The 6,490-nt window shown below is 39.5% G+C and overlaps 1 long non-coding RNA gene across 1 annotated transcript; it reads right to left on the bottom strand.

Moving 5' to 3' along the window:
- Nucleotides 1–564: 564 nt before the first annotated feature.
- LOC128903108 (uncharacterized) lies at nucleotides 565–6,020 on the bottom strand. Its single transcript, XR_008463996.1, has 4 exons — nucleotides 5,612–6,020; nucleotides 2,863–2,999; nucleotides 2,390–2,443; nucleotides 565–2,289 (listed from the first exon to the last, which is right to left on the bottom strand). It is a non-coding gene; the product is annotated as an uncharacterized LOC128903108 (long non-coding RNA).
- Nucleotides 6,021–6,490: the final 470 nt, after the last annotated feature.

Below are 6,490 nucleotides of genomic sequence, written 5' to 3'. Positions count from 1 at the left end.
AGGCACAGCTCAAAGGCGTCCTGGCTGTAATCTGCAGTGACAGCTTCCTACTATGGACTTACAACAAATCATTGTTATTTCTAATTTACTAGTATATTTACAATTCCAGATTTTTAACATTCCTTGTGGGAGTACAGATACATTTTAAAAAGAAAAAAAAAAGTTTTCCTGGGACGTGCTGTGGCAGATTGTCTGGTCAATACAGCTACAGTAATTTATATTAAAGATTTATTTCTTCATGCCTATGCTCTAATATACTCTACCATCTTTTTTTATCACAGGTTTCAATTCAATTCAAATTTAGTCACCGTCATTTTTATGTTTTAGCAAATTTCTAAAAAACTGACAGTTCAACACATAGGATTCAGCTGAAAATATTCTGAACACATTAAAAAATCAGTGCACACGAATGCATTGTGCATTGCACTCCATTTTAAATAAATAAAATTTAAATTCCATTTTAAATTAAATAAACAAATCAATGGTGTTCTGTCTGTAACCTCAGCGTGAAAGGTAATTCATGTAGAATAATAAATCAATGTCCCCTGAATTTTTTGAAGGTTTAACTGATGCTCTCAAGGCGGATCACTGGCTTTGTTTTAATGGGAGGGATAACATAACATAACACAACATAACACAACATAACACAACATAACACAACATAACACAACATAACACAACATAACACAACATGTTTGCCACAATCAGTTGCAAACTAAGATAATGGAGCAATATTAGTATGCCTAGACAAGACCCTAAAACAACATTGAGCAGGGAATAATATGTTCATTTAAACAGATGCTACGTTGAAATGAATATTTCATAGCCCTGATACAAATAGATGTGCATATCCTTCCATAACTAATTTGTCAAATATAATTTATGTGGTGGCCTTAAGCTAAAGTACAACAGCCACCAGTAACGTGCTTAATTCTTTAAAAAGTGCTTGTTTCATGTGATAGATGACTTTTCTTCTTTGTTGGCTTTGGCACTTACTTCATGAATCTTACTTTCAAAATCCATCAAGTGCAGTACCTGCAGGAAATAAATTCAGTTCCTAGAAGAAGAACAGTACTGTCCTTGCACTGCATGTGCACGTTCACATGCAGGTATCACCATGCTACACGGGTGATCAAATAGTTTGACAGTAAAGCACGTAAAAAGATCCCAAAAATAACTTTGTTGGCCCAATTCACTAGAGGAAGAGGAAAACCTTTTATTGCTCTGGCTGATAAGATGTGACTGAGCCAAAGAAGGAAGACGCAATTTCTTAATAGATACAAATTACCAGAAAATTTAAAGGCAAATGAAAACTCTTTTTTTCCCCAAAACAAAGGAAAAATATCCATATCATGTCTCTCAGATGTCATTTGTTTCTTTAAGAATGAAACACGATATGAATAATTAGTTCAGAGAGAGGCAAATACATAGGTGTATATAGACATAATAGACATTTGTATATGTTTATGCACATGAAACAGGCATAAATCAACATTTTATGTGCTTTTCATTACTCAAAAACATCTGGTGGAGCTGAGCTGCAATTTGACATTGAATTGAATGTTGGGGAGAATTTACAATTGATTCTACAAATGATCCGTGTTGCTGACAGGAAAGGAAAAATTGAATTCGTGTAATAGATTTTTGAAAGAGACTATGTAGAGAGCTGAATAATACAAATACAAAAGGCAAACCACGTTGATTGTTTGAAAAATGTATAGAGCCTACGCTAAAAGGAACAATCACCACAGCAATTAACCTACCACAACGGTATGAACAAACATTGAGTAACGCAAGCTGTAGGACAATGCCACAAGTCTTGAAGACAAGCACTGTCATTGAAATGCTTACCTAATAGAAATCACTTTTGAGAATTTCAGCAGTGCTTTAATGCTAAATACTTCCCTGTTCCCTTGGAAAGAAAAGTTATGTATATGCGAGGGCCTGGGGGGGAAATTTTCTGAGAAGTACTCCCGTCTGTCACCTACTAGTTACAGAGGTCGTGTTTGGAGAGTGTGAGCATGCCACTGATCGCAATGCGATCTGAGTCATGGACGTCATTGGAACTGCGTTTAGCAATATGTCATGTATCAACATTTTGTTTTCACGCAGCAGTGGGAAACAGCTCCTCAGAATGTCCAGGCCATTCAAGTTAGACTGAAACATCTGGAGCTGAACATTTACATGAACAGACTATGGTCCAAAATTAAAAGCTATCTTACTGAGCTGCTCTTTAACTTCCAGAATCTGAACCCAAGACCAACAGCTCTTGTTTTGTTCTTCCTCGGCCTGTAAGAACAAAAAAGAAAAAGTTAGGCATACAGCATTATGAACAGGTCATGCTGAATTCTGAGAAGTGCCATACCAGAATTAATCTATGACTTCCTACCTATAAAACCCGAGCATGGAACCTTCCTTGGTGCAACAGTCTGAACTTCTGAGTCTGTATGAATGTAATATGTTTACAGGTAACATAATGCATCATTAGACAACTGTTACAAATTGACTGATGGAAAAAAATCAAGTAAAAAGGAAAAGAAAATAAAAGTTATTTATAGCTGTAAATCACCAGGTTTCAAAAATATCATGAGGGACTGGTGAAGTCATACCAGCTGTTTTAAATACATGAAGCTGGGGAAAGCTTGGTTAATAATTGATAAAGTAATAACAAAGAGGAGAGAAGGAGAGCATACTGAAGAATTAAAGAACCAAAAGAGAGGGGGAAAACAAAAAAAAGAGGGGGGAGAATATTTCCATAGAGAAATTTTTAAGTTACAAGGCAGTTATTGCCATATGACTCATTACAGAAGTTTGCCTATTAGCATAGTAAGAGATAACAACGCCAAACATATTTTTGCTGACCCGATGCGTTCTCTGTCGTTTCCACCCTGGAGCCATGTGTTACCAGCTTGCTTCAGGCAATGTGTTTTCAGCAGCCACTCAGTTCAGACATCCAGTGCATTCAGGTCCAGCAAAATTTTGCAAACAAGTATTGATTCCTTAAAAAAAGTTAAACTGTTTATTCACTTTGATATTTACTTTTTAAACAACCTTCTTCTGATGAGGCCAGTTGGGCCCCCTTAGCCATATGAAAGGACCCTGCAGGCAAGACAAACACAACTGAAAAATATGAAACAGCTGTTTCTCAATTGACGCACAAGAGAGGTAGGATTCAGATTTTCTTGCAACCCTGATAAAGCACTCAAACATCCTTTGCTGATGAGGCAAGCATCAGTGAATGGGAGAGAAGAGCCAGCGCCTGGAGCTCCCCAGGCCAGATCCTCAGTGCTGCTGAGCTGCCCTCTGCCACCAGCTCCATCCACAGGTCTCACGCTGGTGACTTAGTGACACCAGGCAGTCTTTAGATTAACCTCTCTGCTTTTCTTTAGACTTTACAGTTCTCATGTAGGTGTTTTCCCTCTTGGATCCTCACACACCTGATTATCCTGCACCAACAACCCTCCCTCTGGCTGTAAATCTTATCATCCTTATCTCTCTGCAGACATTCTTTCTAGTTGTCCTCACATCCTCTTAGTGCTCTCACTTCTCTGAGACAGGGTTGTGCAGCTGAGTTGGATCAGAGCTGGATCTTCGTCTACTAACAATCCCATGTCAACAGCAAGGGCTACTGTGTGCCAGGGCTCCTCATCTGCAGCAGGCACATATTCCCACAACACAGCACACTTTCCTTATGAATGTCAGTGGGCATGTATCCAGATATTTGCCTCCAGGAATCCTACCCGCAACTTTCTACGTTATCTCAGGGGAAGTGAAAGTCTTGGGAGCAGCAGGAGAACCCATCGGTAAGAAAATATGAAGTGTCAGAAACCAGGCTGGTCTGCACAATGTTCTTACTGAGACAGAAGGTTGACGCCAGTGCTTGAATTCAGGTTTTAAGAACCGCAAAAGGAATGCCCCAGAAAAAAGGCAGACATTTTTTGCATAACACAATGTTATTATTTACTATACCTGGCAACCAAGACGGTATTAAAAAATTCAAATGATCTGTCTGGTTTAGAGATTTCAATACACAGTCAAAATGACTAGAGGTAGGAGTGGCTGTAGTTTCTTTCTACTGACTCATTTGACCATCGCCACTTCCTTATTCCCGATTTTCTTTTTTTTTTAGTGGCTACACTGTCCCTAGACTCACAAGAAACTTAAATAAGCCAAAAGGAGAGAAGAAAATTAATCACCTGCCAAAGTTAAGACTTAAGAGCAATGAACTCAACAAGGCATACTGGTGCAAACCTAAATGTGTGAAGAGAGTTCAGCAAAGCTAAAGTGCTTCCATGAATTGGAGGCAAATTTCCAGAACCTCAGGACTTTATTTAGGCATCTTACTACCCTTGAAATCAATGGAAAATCAGACCCTAAAAATGTTTTTATTTCCTTTATCTGCCAGCATTGCTGCTCTGAAATGTAGTTAGAAGCAGACAGATGCATTCACAAGCAACGTTCAGGATGATTTCTGTCCCCGAGGAATTGAGTAGGAAGCATCAATAGTTCCCTTTTCACAAGGCTTCCAGATTCTTAAGTGGAAGGCACAGCAAAGCCTTCTTGGACAAAACAAACACAGAAAACAAATTTTCTTGGGCTGAATGGTCTCTTCCACCCCAGTGGAGGTGTCTGAGATAAAGCACCTTAAATGACACTGAACAGTTGTGCTTAAGCAGCTCAGTTCCACCTGTACCTTTTTATCACTGATTTTCTGCCGGCCAGTGTATTTTTCCATGACTCGGAGGCAGGCAGCTTCTTTAGTTTGGGCTTAAGCTAGAAATTTCCAAAGCACTAAGACTTTCAGTTGAGAAAAGGAGAACAGACTCAGGACAAAAAGTTGTACTCAATTTTATGAGAGCCAGAGAGAGACAGAGAAAATCCTTTTATGACCTCTTTTTCAAAAAAACCGTGCAGTAGCTAAACATTAAATAACAGCTCAATAAATTTTCATCAATGCAGCAAAATAATTATCTGGGAAAAGTTATATAACCTCCAACAAACAAGGTCAGAAATCAAGATATTTTTATACGTGGTTTGTAAGAATCCATTCAAATAACTTCTCGGATAGAAAAATCTCTTCATCTTTACAGTGCTGGATGCAAATGACCTATTCTTTTAGCACCAATTAAGATTCCTTCATGCAGAGATTAATAGAGAAATTCATTATGCAATCCCATTGTTTATTCTACTTCTCTGCAACAGGTATATCCATAATTCCATCATGAACAACCAAACTGCGTCTTTCTTTATTTCAGAGGAGCAAGTTTAAGAGAGTTACTTTTTGCTCTTTATTTGAAGCAAAATACCAACAATCTGTTCCACTGGCTTGTCCTTTCTCTTTTTCCTGGAATGTGTAATTACCGCCCATTCAACAGAAGAGATACCAGCGCACAGTTAATCAAACCCACTGCTTAAGACCGATTTAGCAGCCAAAGATCTGGATGTGAACGAAGGGCTGAACAGCATGTCCTTGCAACAGGGGCAGTGAGTTTCAATTATTAACCCATCACAGATACTGCATTAAATAGATTGTTACTGTTCTCGGCAACCATAACCACGTCACCATCACATGACAGTTGTAAATGCAGCTTATCTGAGGGCTGCTGCTTACCTGACTCCACATCTTCAGGGTGGATACGGGAACAATTCTGGCACAATTTTCAACTTCTTTGGAGTGTTTCAGCTGAAGAGGTTTTATTTTCCTCTTGCTGAGATATGCAGTTTCTGACCCTAAGCAATAGACTTCCCAGGTGAAATACTGCCTCTCTTAAAACCAGCCGGACTGTTGCAATCAGGTTCAGCGTGGTCGGAATTTATTTGGCTGAGCTTGGGACTGCCCATTTGTGCCGAGCAATAGGTGCTGTTGCATATCCCAGAGCTGAAGGACCTAGAACAAGGGGCTTTTTTTTCAGTCTTTCAGAAGGCCTTTGCCAGGTTTGGGGCATCTCTGCAGGCTGCATGGATAATCCTAGTTTAAGCCTAGGGCTGTGAGCTGGCAGAAAGAAAGGTTCCGCTGGCATGTTTCAGATGCTGTCCTGACAGTCATTTCCCACCACCTCCCTCCCAGCCCTCAGGTCCTGACAAACAGTAGCTGCCCCTTGGGCTGGCAGTTTGGCCACGCTGGAAACAAAGGGTAACATGAAAAAATCCAAAATAAATAGAAAGATTAGGGCTCCCCCCACCACTGAAATTTGTGTGTTTACTTGAAGCATGAGGCCACAGGATTCAAGCTTAAGAACAGCTACAATGGAATTTTTAGCCTGTATCTGTGAGCCATTTTCTACGCCAGACACATCAAAACCAAATCCCACCTCAGTTTGTTAGCAGCTGCCCCAAAGTCTATGAGGACCCCAGATATGACCACCAATTTTTAAATTGTGCTTCAAACTTCCTTGAATATTTTAACATTTGTCTTGTGATAACATTTTCAAGACGAAATACAACTTCCCTGGTCAACTCTGTATCAGATCCAGTATGTTGTTACAAAACT

The sequence above is a fragment of the Rissa tridactyla genome, chromosome Z, assembly GCF_028500815.1.
Source record: "Rissa tridactyla isolate bRisTri1 chromosome Z, bRisTri1.patW.cur.20221130, whole genome shotgun sequence".
NCBI classification, from domain to species: domain Eukaryota; kingdom Metazoa; phylum Chordata; class Aves; order Charadriiformes; family Laridae; genus Rissa; species Rissa tridactyla.
The sequence above is the reverse complement of the archived record's forward strand: the minus strand, read 5'-3'. Positions and strand labels throughout refer to the sequence as shown.